The sequence below is a fragment of the Neoarius graeffei genome, chromosome 22, assembly GCF_027579695.1.
Source record: "Neoarius graeffei isolate fNeoGra1 chromosome 22, fNeoGra1.pri, whole genome shotgun sequence".
In the NCBI taxonomy this organism is placed as follows: domain Eukaryota; kingdom Metazoa; phylum Chordata; class Actinopteri; order Siluriformes; family Ariidae; genus Neoarius; species Neoarius graeffei.
In genome coordinates, this window is record NC_083590.1 from 60,161,450 (window position 1) to 60,176,679 (window position 15,230).

General features: G+C 47.2%; 1 protein-coding gene across 6 annotated transcripts in view; it reads right to left on the reverse strand.

Moving 5' to 3' along the window:
• Positions 1 to 15,230, reverse strand: part of LOC132871001 (zinc finger protein OZF-like) — a 98,734-nt gene that overhangs the window by 18,776 nt on the left and 64,728 nt on the right. The window contains exon 2 of one of the 6 annotated variants that reach the window (XM_060905132.1): positions 6,345 to 6,447. The exons of 4 other annotated variants lie outside the window; for them this stretch is intronic. The gene's annotated coding sequence lies outside the window, so the exon portion shown is untranslated. Of the gene's footprint in view, positions 1 to 3,716; positions 3,796 to 6,344; positions 6,448 to 15,230 lie in introns of those variants that run through there. One more of the 6 variants, XM_060905136.1, reaches the window with a different exon arrangement.

Genomic DNA, 15,230 nt, shown 5'->3' on the forward strand with positions numbered 1-15,230 from the left:
TTACACTGTTAGACACGCAGCGTGTTGATTTATTTTGGTTCTATGTTCTCTCAATTGTTTTAATAAGTTGTGCATTCTCTCTCTCTCTCTCTTATTCTGACTAACATCTTCATTTCCTTATCATACATTTTGACCTTATCAAGGCTAAAGTGAGTTTGGTAATGTTATGAGTGTGGAATCTTTTTGTTACTGAGAACATGTGCTCAACAGGCCTGATACACTTTAGATAGCTTCCCTTTGTCTTTAGCAACACGTGCTCAGTAGGCCTCACCAGGCCTAACAACAACACTTTAGCTAGGCCATAGGGCCTTTCACAAACACACTTTAGCTAGGCCATAGGGCCCTTTAGCAAACACACACTAGCAACACAAGGCTAATCTAGGCCTCCACCACGTGTAGTTAGCTACACGAGGCTAAACACATGGTCAAGTCCTACACACACACACACACACACACACACTGTTTTAGCTAGCCACAAGCTAGGCCATACACACACACCACACATGTATATACACCTCACTGCTTGTATATATTGATTATCCATTTTTTTTTTTTTATCTTTGTATAATAAATTCATTTATTATCAAAGCTGTGTGTATTCATCTTGTTGGTGAACAATATGTGAAGTCCCCAATCTTCTCAAAGAATTCAGAAAGGGTGCATATGTTATGTAATATGGTAAGTGATCGTAATAATTTGGAAATATACCATAATCTAGCTGTCTGGTAATTTATCCAGGATTAATGGTACGATTCACTAAATGATTCATTGAACGATTCACTAAATGATTCACTGAACGATTCACTAAATGATTCATTGAACAATTCACTAAATGATTCATTGAACGATTCACTAAACGATTCATTGAATGATTCACTGAATGAGACTGATTCTATAGTATGATTCAATTCAAACGAGTCAAATTAAACGATTCAATGGGATTGATTCATTTTAATTATTGACCTTCAAAATTTAATGAGACTGATTTAACGAGATTGATCACTTAATTTCAATAATTAACTGATTGCACCCACATGTGTGAGGGAAATTTAATGGACAAACATTATTATTCTCTGTGTTTCTGTATGTTGAGCTAAAGTGGCTTAGTTACTGAGATGTTTTTCACATGCTGTAATCACTTTTCTGTGACCTTGGTGGTAATGAGCAGGGTGCTTGAGTTCCTCCTAACTATGCATCTTCTCATGATGTAACCACCTCTCCTGACCTCAGTGGTGATAAGCAGGGAGCTTGAGTTCTCCCTGCTTGCATCTGCCTGCACGTACCAAAGCATGCCAGGTGCACTCATTAGCAAAACTTCATAGAAAATCTTGATCCAATCACGTGAAGACACAAGCAGTGAGCGAATGCCTTTAGAAGTATAATAGATACAGCCAAAAAAACATAACTCAGAGTGCGCGTACTCTTGGCATCACTGAAGTGGTGTCTTCTACTCTTCTTCTTTTCTTTCCTATCTTATATTTCTTTTATATGCCTTACCATAATAAATGACTGAAAAGACAACTGCTAAGCATTCTGAAGTGTTTATTAGAAATTTCCATTACAATTTGGCGTCCACTGGGTGGGCCCTATGCGTCTGATCCTCGGACGACGGAACACTCCCAAGGCTACGGTGTGGAGCTGAGAACTCAGACGAGAAACCAGGCCATCAGGGCTCACCGAAGCAGTAAGTGATAACTTTGCATTCTTGTGTAAAGAAATTAGTGGAAACAGTATTTAAAGAGTGATATGAGAAATGGACAGAGATTTGTCCTAGTATTTAAAGAATGATATAAGAGATGGACAGATTGTCCCAGTCAAGGAAGACTGATATAAGAGACGGACAGAAGTTTGTCCGAGCCCAGGAGGACTGCTAAGCTGTGGTACCATCAATATGTTTGCCGAAATGGATAAAACACAATTTTGAGACGACAAACCGCGAGTAGTTTATTGGGTTGTCTAAGAGAAAAATCCGCCCAAGTGACGACTGGGTAACGGCTCACCTACTTGAGCAAGGGAAGTATGGGTGCGTGTCTCGACAGACTCACGTTCAGTGATTCGTAACTGGGAGAGAATTGAGTTTTGCTCCCTTTGTTCTGTGTGAACAACTGGCCTGTCAGAGGAACGGGATCGAGAGGTTCGATTACGAAGTCGCAAAGACACCGGTGTGCACGCAAAATATTTATGAATTAACAGAGTACTGTCCTCCTCCAAATTCTGAAACAGAGAAAGATTTTGTACACATGCCTGAGTTGTCTTTGAGGTTGTTGTGCTAAATGATACCTACTTTAGTTTAAGGCAAATTTCAGATAAATTATTTACTAATAAGAACACAACTAAAGGATTATTGTGTTGCATTTTTGGACATAGTCCAACTTGTTCTTCTTGTGATCCAAATAAAAACTCAGCCATTGTCGTCATAACCTATTGATATAATAGTGTACAATGAGGAACAGAAACAGTAAGTTAGGGAAAGAAAAGAAAAAAGCAAGTAAGTATGAAGCTACATGTGCTATAATAAGAATTGGCTGTTCCTATGACAGCCCAAACATCCAGTTTATGAAAACCTCGTATGGTGAAGATTGCTTAGCACAGTTTGATATACGGATAAAGGACTTAGAATTCCCTGAAAAGGGCAGTTTTAGTCCCAGGCAGATAGGACAGTTAGAAGAAAAGTTGAAACAGAAGGGAAGAGTCTGCAGATAATGTTAAGTTCTTAGGGGACTGGAGGGCGTTTTCTGCATGGAAAGAAGAAACACTTAAGAGAGAGTACAAAAGAGAGAAATGGCAGGCAGGGCTCTCACCCTCTTCTCAGTGTTTGAAATTTCAGATGGACCCTGACCTGGAGTCTGCCCCACCACCCCGACACACACTGCCTCCTCAGCAAGGCAGAGCATCATTCCCACAAGCGCCTCACACACAGAGAAGGGGAGAAGTTGAGACAAAGAAAAAAACTGAGCCTCTGGAATCTCTCCCAGCCTACCAGCCGCCTCCAGCATCAGCGCCTCTCGCTTCTCCATCGCACACGAAATCCGGTCTTGCATATGGTGACGGAAGAGACACCCTCCTGGACCTGGCCACATGCTCACCAGTGGGTCCACAAGGCCGTAACCTAAAGTCTGAAGTCCTTCATCTTCCAATGGTGGAAGTGATTGGAGCTGACAGCGTGATTCTAGTCCACAGACCCTGGACGACAGCTGACATGAAGGAAAGCATGGCTTCTCTTCCCAATGTGAGAGAGGTAGGAGGAAAGAGATTTGGTAAATAGCTGTTGATATTTTGCAGAGAATTCCGACCGACCACCCATGAAGTTCGCCACCTACTCATGATCAAGATGGGTAGAGATTGGAACAAAGTTTCCAAAGAGTGGCTGGAAGCTGACCAGCGAATGACTACACCAGACTGGAGCGTGGCTGGCAATGGTGAGTACAGAGATACCATCACTGCTCTCTGTGCTTGTCTGATCGAAGCTTTTCCCTTGAACATGACATGACTAAGATCAGTATGTGTAAGCAAGAAGATAGTGAAGTGGTGTCAGCGTTTCTCGCCCGTCTCACTGCCACGCACGAGAAACACAGTGGCCTGACCAGGCCCGTGACCCTGGCTGCAGTGGAGGGCACTCCTGAGCCTCACCAAGATCGAGCAGTACGCTGTGCATGCAGAAAAGCTGCTCAAAGAGAAGGAGAAGACAAAGTCAACACAAAGAGACCAAGACCTACATGCCGCCACTCTCACTCTTCTCCAGACTGCTCAGCCTGGACCTAGAGGAAGAGGTCGAGGAAAGGGCCGAGGCAGGATGACCTGGGGTGACCCGTCCTGGATAAAAGGCGCAACCTGCTACAACTGCAATCAGAAGGGACGCATTGCTCGAGATTGTCTCCACAGTAGCAGCCAGAGGCCCTGTGAGGAGTACAGCAAAGCAGACTGATGGGCGGACTCCGGGAACAGGCCCCACACAGAGAACAGGGGAGGTAACACACACACACACCTGATGATACACATACACATAGACAGGAGCATTCACATAACATTAATCACATTAGTAGCAGCACCTGCATGCAACAGGAAGACTACACAGAAACACCCGATACACCAGTCCAGATAGATACACCTGAAGTTGCATTAAGTTTGTTAAAATACACAACTACTCCCTTCTCTAAACTCCCTTGTATACCCCTCACTGTATGTGGGCATGTGTTGATTTTTTTTTTAGTAGATTCTGGAGCAGGACACTCAGTCATACAACATGGGGTACTTCCAGTAGACCCACCGCTCAGCTCAAATTAAATTCAGACAATGGGCATCCCAGGACGACCTGTAACCGAAACTCTCAGTCAACCTCCCGTGTAAAAGCGAGAGAGGAATAGTTACGTCCCACTCATTCTTCATCTCACATACATGTCCAGTAAATTTGTTAGCACGTGATTTAATGTGCAAATTAGGAGTAAATCTCACGTCCACTCCAGATGGACTAACTATTGTAGTAAGTGAAATGTGCGGTGTGCAGTATGGGTTTGGAAGCCCTCTGTATGTGTATGTCTGGCGGCTCTGCTCAGATCAACTCACACAAGCTCCAAAACACCTTGTACAGCTCGCACACTTGAACACATCAGTTGACACAGATTATCTGAAAGAGGAAGATTTGCATTGCACAGCACATGTTCACCAAGGGCAAGATGTAGAGTTTGAAAAGACTTGGTTTGCAGACCCCCACGCATGTGAAAGATTGACCCTCAAAACTACATATTGGTCTAAACATTATTGCGCTGTGCAGGTCCATTTTACTCGTTGTCCAAACAGCTGCATCAATGTTCATCGCAGTGTTCTCAAACGCGGCCTCATGACCGAGGACTCTGAGGTTGGCTGCTACCAGCATGATTTCTTTGACATCATTAATTCTATACCCCATGTCTCATTAGCAAAGCCACGAGCCACCCATTGGAAAGATGTGGGGGAGTGGGTCAAGAAGTGCGCAGTCGATGGCAATGAACGGTCCCAAACAGAGGACCCGAGTGTGTTGTTTTGCCAAAGGCTTGGGGTCTACAAACAAAGTCATGCTGTGTGTGTATGTTAAGCATAGCATAATATTAGCCACTGATGGCCAGGATCCTGGGGACCCCGGCCATAGTGGCCTGTTTGTCTCCGTTTCCACAGGCATAACTCCAACAGAGGTGCACCCCAAATTGGCGGGAGTTCCAAATTCCGTTTGGGCAAAAAGTAAACATGATATGGGCCTAATAAAGAATGCTGAACCAGTGGTGATCACCCCCAAATCAGATTTCAGGCCTAGACAGACCCAGTACCCACTCAAACCAGAAGCAATCGCAGGTATAAAACTGGTCTTTGATTTGTTGCTGAAGGCAGGTGTAATTGTCCCTTGCCCGGACTCTCCAGTGCGCACTCCTATTTTTCCAGTTAAGAAGGCAAGAAAACCGTCCCAGCCCGAAGAGTGGAGATTTGTCCAAGATCTGCAAGCAGTCAATGCTGCGGTTGTTCCGCGTGCACCTGACGTCCCTAACCCATATACCATTTTGGGCCAGGTGCCCGCTGACAGTAAGTGGTTTTCAGTGGTGGACCTAGCAAATGCGTTCTTTTCTATTCCTCTACATAAAAATAGCCAGTACTGGTTTGCCTTTATGTATGATGGTCGTCCATACACTTTCACTCATTTGTGCCAGGGTTACTGCGAGTCCCCAACCATATACAACCAGTGCCTCAGAGACAGCCTCACTTCGTTAACCTTGTCACCAAGATCAGCTTTGCTGCAGTATGTTGACGATTTAATGATTTGTGCCCTAACTAAAGCTCAATGTGAAGATGACACTGTAATGCTACTGCAACACCTCGCTAAGGAGGGTCATAAGGCTAGCCTCACAAAATTACAGTTTACAAAACAGAAGGTGCATTTCTTAGGGCATGACATCACAGGGGAGGGGAAAACGCTGTCTGCGGACAGAGTCTCAGCTATTCAGAAAATTCCCAAGCCGATCACTGTGAAACAAGTTTTGTCATTTTTGGGTATGTGTTCGTATTGCAGAGCATTCATTCCGAATTATTCCATCCTGGAAAGTCCAGTGAGAGAGCTCGTGCATGGTTCATCCCTCACCGCTTCATCACCTGTCGTATGGACACCAGAGGCTGAAGAAGCATTCCTGGCCCTAAAAGGCGCCCTGCAGACCACATCCACGCTGGGACTGCCTGACCCCAATAAACCATTTGTTCAAACTGTAGATGAAAAGAAGGGTTTTATGATCTCTGTTCTTTTGCAGAAAGACAGGGATAGATTGAGACCTGTAGCTTACTTCTCCAGCAGGCTGGATCTAATGGCGGCTGGACTTCCTGTTTACCTGCGTGCAGTTGCTGCAGCTGAAAAGGCAGTAACTGCTTCCAGAAATATTGTGGGGTACTCTAACCTCACCCCTTTTGGTCCCACATGCTGTCTCACTGCTTCTGTTGGAGAAAAAGACGTCACATTTGTCAGCACAGAGATGGTTGAAGTATAACACTGTCATACTTGATATGCCTAACATCATTGTGAAACGTTGTTCTGTTCTGAATTCTGCCTCTCTTCTCCCTACAGAGGACAATGGAGAACCACATAACTATGTTGCTCTCTCTAACGATTTTTGTTCCCCGTTGCGGAGTTCTTTCGAAAACCCAAAAAATAAAAATAAAAAAACAGGGTCAGTCGGAAAATATAGTTGTGGGTTTTTTCCTTTCCTTTATTGTCCTCACCTCACCAGATGCAAGCAGTGCCAGTATTTACAACCCAAAATCCAAATAACGTGAAAAACAAAATAAAACAAAAATTAAGCAGAAATGCGCTATATAAACAAATGGGGGGAGAAAATAAATGAGCTCTTCAACAACTCAGCACAAGACCATTCAACACAAGACTCCCTGTTACCTTCTCTGTAACTCACCACACTCTCCTAGTAAGGCCCAGGCAGCCCCTTTTTTATATCCGTAGCCCCTCCCACTAGGCCTCAAAAAAAAAAAAAACAGCTTCCCTTCATTGTAGTGTCCGTTTTTCCCATTAATAATCATCCCAAACATCCCACAAAAATATACACGTTTGGTCATCTTTCCCTCTACTATAGAAATGGCTTGATCTTGGCCAGATTGACGTTATTATTAAAACATTATTTTTGCATCACCTGACCCGTCTTCCCCCGCGTCATCTCTCTATATAATGGCACCTATTCTCCCACCTGGTTTTGCCGCTGGAAGCGGATGGGTAGGTTATGGCGGTGCATTTCTATAGACTGGGTAAGTTTTCATCTGTTTGTGTGTATGCGTCTTTACATTTGTGCTGCCAAGTGTGCACCCTTGGTTGCGCTATTGTTCGGGGAGGGTAAGAAAGATGCGTAGTATGTGTGCGTGCGTTGCGCTGGCTGCAGTCAGTGACGGGGCTGCTCCGTCACATTATCCCCCTCCTCCCGGAGGTTGGCGATGTGCAGCAACCTCGAAAGGTAGTCTGCCACCATGTTGGCCTTGCCTGCTCGGTGGCGGATGGTGAACCGGTATGGCTGGAGTGAGAGGTACCAATGAGTTAGGCGGCTGTTGTGGTCTTTTATGGAGTTGATCCAGGTTAGAGCTCTGTGGTCGGTCTCCAGGTCAAACTCTTGTCCGAGCAGGTAGTACCTCAGGCTCTCCAGTGCCCACTTTATGGCCAGGTCCTCTTTTTCCACTGTGGAATACCTGGTCTCACATGGCTGCAGCTTGCGGCTTAGGTACAGAATTGGTTGTTCCTCTCCCCTGCCTCCTTGGGCCAGGACTGCCCTAAGGCCCACTGCAGAGGCGTCCACTTGAACCAGAAACCGTTTACTGAAATCGGGGCTCTGGAGAACAGGTGAGGAACACAGGTAGCTCTTCAGGGTTCGGAAAGTGGTTTCACAGTCCGTGGACCAGGTTATGGGGTTCCGCTGGTCCTTGCTGGTCAGTGCTGTGAGGGGGGCGGCAATGGTGGCAAACTGAGGCACGAACCGTCTATACCAACCGGCCAATCCCAGGAAGGACCGGACCTCTTTCTTGGTGCGGGGCTGAGGCGAGTTCTGAATAGCTTCAACCTTATCCACTTGCGGCCCGCACCTGTCCTCACCCCAGTTGGTACCCTAGGTATTGGGTCTCTTGCTGGGCCCACTCACACTTTGAAAGGTTGAGGGTCAGTCCCCCCTCCTGGATTCTCCTCAGGACCAGGGAGAGATGTTCACAATGTTCCTCCCAGGTATTGGTGAAGATCACCACATCATCCAAATAGGCTGCACTGCAGTGGTCGCAACCCTGGAGGACTCGGTCCATCAGTCGCTGGAAGGCGGCAGGTGCTCCATGCAGGCCAAATGGCATCACCTTAAACTGGAAAAGTCCCACTGGTGTTTGGAATGCTGTGTATGGCCAGGATGACTTCTCCAGGGGCACCTGCCAGTATCCCTTACACAGATCCAGAGTGGTGATGTATCTGGCTGCTCCAATCTTTTCTAGCAACTCGTCAATTCTGGGCATGGGGTATGCATCGAACTCAGAAATGGAATTGAGTTTTCTGAAGTCAATACAGATGCGCAGTGAGCCATCCTTCTTGAAAACGATGACTACCGGACTGCATCATTCTGAGTTGGAAGGCTCAATTACCCCCAACCTTCAGCATCTCCTCTATCTCCTGCTTCAATTTCCCCACCAGCTGTTGTGGGACACGGTAGGGACGTTGGCGGACTGGTCGGCTGTCCTTAAGGCGTACCACATGTTCAACCAGAGTGGTTTTGCCTGGCCTTGCCGCAAAGAGGGAAGGGACCTCCTGGAAGAGCCCGATCAGCTGTGCAGCTTGCTGCAGTTCAAGGTGCTCCAGCACTGGTGCAGCAGGCACTGCTAGCTCTTTGGGTTCCACCTCATCCTCATCTTCCAGGTTCACCTCCCTCACCAGCAGCGCCTTTTCTGGAGACTGGACACCACATTCTTTCCACTCTTTCAGCAGGTTGATATGATATGTTTGTTTTTTTTCCTGTCTGGGTGATGTATTGCGTAGGTCACCGGCCCCATCTTGCGGTTGATGTGGTATGGCCCTTGCCATTTTGCCAGGAGCTTGCTGTTGGAGGAGGGGAGCAGCAACAGGACTTTTTGGCCAGGCTGGAACTCCCGGTGTCAGGCGTGTTGGTCATACCAGGCCTTCTGGGCCTCTTGCAGGTTGACCTTGGCCTCCTCCTGGTATCTCTCCAGCCGGTCCCTCATCTCCAGCACAAACTGCACCACTCCTCTGTCGGTTGAAGTGGTGGAGGGCTCTTCCCAGCTCTTTCGTAGGAGGTCCAAGGGTCCCTGCAGCCATACAACAGTTCGAATGGGGAAAAACCGGTTGAAGCCTGGGGAACTTCCCGGTAGGCAAAAAGCAGGAAAGGCAGCCATCTGTCCCAGTCTTTGCCAGTATCATACACAAATTTCTGCAGCATCCTCTTCAGCGTCTGGTTGAATCCTTTCACCAGGCCATCGGTCTGTGGATGGTAGGGCGTGGTTTTAATGGCTGTGATACCCAGTTGCTTCTGGAAAAGCTGCATCAACCGTGACATGAAGTTCGTCCCTTGGTCCGTGAGGATCTCATCTGGTATTCCCACTCTGGAAAATAATTGCACCAATGCCCGCAGTACCGTGGGAGCAGTGATGGTCCGCAGGGGAAAGGCCTCAGGGAAACGCGTGGCATAGTCACATACAACTAAGATGTACTGGTGACCCCCGCTACTTTTCACCAAGGGCCCAACAATGTCCATTGCAATCCTGTGAAATGGAATGGAGATGACCGGAAGTGATTGCAGGAATGCTCTGTCAGACTTGCGGCCAGGGCATGTTTTCTGGCATGTGGGACATGTGGTGCAATATTCCTGGATGTCTGTGTACATGGAGGGCCAATAAAAACGTGAACTGATGCGCATGTACGTTTTGTTACGGCCAAGGTGTCCAGCCCATGGGAGTGTGTGCGCTAGATGCACGATTAGTTGTCTACAGCTAGCAGGGATAACCAGGCGCCTATGTTCACTATCAGCAGCATACAGCACATCATTATCCAGAATGAACATTTCCCTCCTCATATAACTTCCATTTGCCTCATTCCCCACCTTAGCAAACAATGTTACCAAAGTTTTATCCTCCCTCTGCAGCTCAGAAATATTTTGAGGCACTTCCCACATTTCTTTAACTGCACTCTCCCCCTCCAGCTCAGTTTGCCTCAGCTGCTTCTCAAAGTGGCGTTGGTGACAGGATTTTCTTGGGCCCTTAGTGCCACCCTCGCACAGACTACTGTCCAAGTCTGGGAGTGGTTGGACACCTTTAGCTTGGGCTCAGGTGATCACAGGACATGACACATTTGCATCTCCCTCCTCCACACTGTCTGTTTTTGCTGGGACTTCCCTCTCATGCAGTAAGTTCATCAACAGAGGTAAATCACGTCCAAAAATGATGTCAACAGGCAAGTTCTCAACTACACCAAAAGTCAACAGGTAAGATTGTTCATCAGTAGTCACTGTTATGTCCGCTTTGGGATAGGGATGCTTATCCCCATGCACACACAAAATGTTTGTCTGTCTGCTGTAGTCCACACAGCCCACCGGCACCAAGCAGCGTTTAATCAGGGATGTGAAACTCCCAGTGTCCAAGAGAGCAGTAACCTGCTGCCCATTTATACTGACAATTTTATGGTGTTGCATTTGACCGGTGTTATTTTCATTGCGCCCCCCCCGGACGTGGTGCATAGCAGGCACCAGTGACCTTTGCCTTCCGTATAGGACAAACGGATGCTTTGTGGCCTAGCTGCTGGCAATAAAAACACACAAACTCCTTACCATAGTTGGTTTGGGGCAGTGCTGGTGGTGGTACCTGGAACCTCTGGTCGATGTTCTCTCCTCCCGGGCCATAACTGTGGTGGCTGGAATGCTGGTCGGGGTGTTGCACTGGTGGAGCGTGAAGCTGGGACCCCTCTCCGGGCGTTGAGGTACTGCATTGCCAGCTTGGCAGCTGTGAGCCCCTCTGCTGGCTCATGCTCCTTTACCCAGGTTCGTACTTCCGGCGACAGGACCTGCAGTAGCTGCTCCAGGATGATGATCTCCCTGATCTGCTCCTTGATGTGCTGCTCTGGCCGTATCCAGCACCGGTAGAGTCCCTTCAGGCGGTGGTATGCCTCAGTCAGGTTCTCACCAGGTGGCACTGTCATAGACCTGAACTGCTGCCGGTAGGTTTCTGGAGAGATGTCAAATTTAGCCAGAAGTGCCGTCTTCAAGTCTGGATACCAGTAGGCCCTCTCCTCGTTCATCGCCATGTAGGCCTCCAGCGCCTTCCCCGTCAGCAGTGGCACAAGGCGGCATGCCCACTCACTCTCTGGCCAATGCCATGTTTTTGCCATACGCTCACAGCGTAGTAGATAGTTTTCAATGTCCTCTCCAAGTTAGTATTGGAGAATTCTGGGCTCGCCATAGGGCCTCCAGTCCGGTCTTGGCTGGCCCGCCTCTGGAAACAGGATAGATGCTGCTGATGACGCCTCTGGTGGTGTGTCCCTCTGCACACGTCGGGGTGCTGGTGTGGGCAGTTCCATTCTGGGACTGCTGGCCGTCATTGTGCTGGGTGTGGTAGTGGCACCTGGCAAATTCCTTTGGCGTGGCGGGACAGCAGGTTGAGCCAATGGAAGAGAGGCCCTCAGGCCCCTGATCGCTGCCAGCAGGCCCTCCTCTCTCTTTTGTTGTGCTGCCAAAAAGTCCTGTATCATAACCACCAACTCTCCTCCTGATTCGCCTGTTGCTGCCGGGGCTGCAGGAACAGCTCGGGCCCACCAGGTGTCCTCCTCATCCTCTCTGTCCATTTCCCACTCTGGGTCGGCACCGCTGGCCGCCATTTCCGCTGGCTGCTCTCTCCGCTGCGAACGCAGGCCGGTGCGCCTGGGAAGGAGGGTTTTTTTCTGACTAGCCATCCCACTTCTGACACCATATGTTGCAGGGTTCTTTCGAAAAAAAAAAAAAAAAAAAAAAAAAAACAGGCTCAGTCGGAAAATATGGTTGTGGTTTTTTTTTCTTTTCCTTTATTGTCCTCACCTCACCAGATGCAAGCAGTGCCAGTATTTACAACCCAAAATCCAAATAACGTGAAAGAAACAAAATAAAACAAAAATTAAGCAGAAATGCGCTATATACACAAATGGGGGGAGAAAAAAAATGAGCTCTTCAACTCAGCACAAGACCATTCAACACAAGACTCCCTGTTACCTTCTCTGTAACTCACCACACTCTCCTAGTAGGGCCCAGGCAGCCCCTTTTTATATCCGTAGCCCCTCCCACTAGGCCTAAAAAAAAAAACAAAAAACAGCTTCCCTTCATTGTAGTGTCCGTTTTTCCCATAAATAATCATCCCAAACATCCCACAAAAATATACACGTTTGGTCATCTTTCCCTCTACTATAGAAATGGCTTGACCTTGGCCAGATTGACGTTATTATTAAAACATATTATTTTTGCATCACCTGACCCGTCTTTCCCCACATCATCCCTCCATATAAATGACACCTATTCTCCCGCCCAGTTTTGCCGCTGGAAGCGGATGGGTAGGTTATGGTGGTGCGTTTCTATAGCCTGGGTAAGTTTTCATCTGTTTGCGTGTATGCGTCTTTACATTTGTGCTACCAAGTGTGTACCCTTGGTTGCGCTATTGTTCGGGGAGGGGAAGAGAGATGTGTAGTACGTGTGCGCGCGTTGCGCTGGCTGCAGTCAGTGACGGAGCTGCTCCGTCACATTCTCCCAGAGCAGACTTAAAGAGCGACCCTTTAGGAAATCCAGACATGGTCGTCTATGTGGATGGTTCAGCCTCCAGAGACTCAGAGACAGGAAAGAACAAAGTAGGCTTTGCAGTAGTCTCAGATCACGAGGTCCTCAAGGCGTCGTGTCTGCCCTCAAACCTGTTGGCGCAGGCTGCAGAGCTCTATGCCCTTATCGAGGCATGCAAATTGGCTGCAGGGCAGTCTGTCGATATTTTTACAGACAGCAGGTACGCATTTGGCGTAGTGCACGATCTTGGCACCATTTGGAAACACAGACATTTTCTCACTAGGACAGGATCTCCCACTGCACATCATAAACTGGTCTCTGAGTTGTTGGATGCTGTTCTACTCCCTAGAGACATTGCTGTGTCTAAGTGTGCTGCCCATTGTAACAATACTGATCTTGTGTCTCAAGGAAATGCCAGGGCGGATGCGGCAGCTAAGTGTGCAGCCTCAGCTTCCAGTTCACCCTCTAACCTTACTTTTCCTCAGGTTTCTACCCCCTGTTTACAGCTAGCGAACCTTCAGAGCACTGCCACCCAGGACAAGAGATAAGTCTGGAAACGGGCCAGCTGTATCTTTGCAAACTCGGTCTGGGTTTGTCCCTCGGGCCGTCCCTGTCTACCAAAACACATGTTCCCTTTCTATGCAAAATTGGCACATGGGCTCACCCATGTGTCAAAAGGGGGGATGGTAGCAGAAGTAACAAAGAGATGGTTCACAAAAGGGTTTTCAAATTATGCTGCAAAATTTTGCAAGCAATGCTTGATATGTGCACAACATAATGCAGGTCAAGGTATCAAACTAACTCGTTAAAACTAAGGATTCGTGTGGTGGTCGATACAGGGAACCCAGACTGACACAGAATCGAGACGAGGGAGACATCCAACTCATAATTTGTATTGGCAGTATGCTAATTTTACAGCTAAACAAGCTAACAGGTCAAATTGTCTAGTTTGCTCAACCCTGCCACACACCGTTACACAACCATTCGTGTTCGAGATCGCCAACACAACGGATGAAGATACTGCGCAAGCATGGCGAGCCGTGATGGAAGCCGTCTGTAATGATGTAGAAAAAGGCTGTAATGTCACGTATCAAGGTGGGGGAGACGACCCGAGGGTAGAAATTAGTGTAAATGAACCAGGAAAGGGGATAAATTATACCTTATGTGCAGGGTGAAAGGGCAATCCAAACTCTAACCTCGTAAGGAAGGTCAAGGAAACTAGGTGTTCAACCATTTGCACAGTGCAAGGTTCAGTCCCAAATCCAAATGTGACCTGCACAGGACGAAGTGGCACTCTACAAGCAAGGCAGAAAAGCAACAGTAGAAGATGACTTAGGACCAGGAAGGAATCTAACTCAGTTAGCAGGTCCAACCTTCTATTACCCAGGCTGGCAGTGGAAGTGTGGTCACCATGTGTATAACTTTCTTCCGGTAGATTGGAAAGGCACTTGTGCCCTGATCCAATTAGATGCCCACCTAATAATAGCAACCCCTGAGACGAGTGGCAGACGGTGCAGAAGTGTCGACGATGATTTTCCTCTTCCAGAACATCAGCTGCAACCCAAGGTGAAGAAATTCTTCCAGGCACTGTTTCCACAGTACGGGACAACACAACTCTGGAATGAACTTGAGGTGGTGCATTATAGACTGGCACAGTTCGTGAATTCAACCATAGAGGCCATGGAGGGCATGAGAACTGAATTGACCGCACTCAGATTAATGACGACACAGAATTGCATGGCCCTCGACATCCTTTTGGCAAAGGAAGGTGGAGTGTGTGTCATGATGGGAGAACACTGTTGTACGTACATTCCTGAAAGCGACGGGAATCATGGTAACATCACTGAGGCACTGAACAAGATGCGCAAGGTTGCTGAACAATTACAAGCAGACAAACATAGAGGAGACAAAGACAGCTGGTGGCATTGGTTTAATGGATGGTAGACTCTAATTCTATCCACCATACCGGTCCTGGTCTTAGTGATTGTGATGCTATGTTTGCTCCCTGTTTTCTGTCAATGTTGTATGTCTGTGTTTCAGAGGCAGCTGACAAATATCAGTTACCAGATGGTGAAAATAGACTCAGACAACTTGCCTGACTGGCCTCCAAACCCACACGAAGACTATAACCCACCGTTCGATGACATCAGCACAGTTGACATGAAACTAGTCCTGACTTAAAACACTTTCATTATGATTGTTTCCTGTTCTATTATTCCTGATCTATGTATATGGCTTGCTAGCATTTATTTAAGACATCTGTTTCTTATAAAAAACAGCCTTAGCATTATCCCTATACACTCAATGACGTGTTAAGTCGAATCTCTCTGGGAACTCTTATCACTGAAACTGTGTACAGTTCTTTTTTTTTTTAGCAATTATTATCTTATAGGATAAAAAAGGGGAAATGAGAGGGAAATTTAATGGATGAACATTATTATTCTCTGT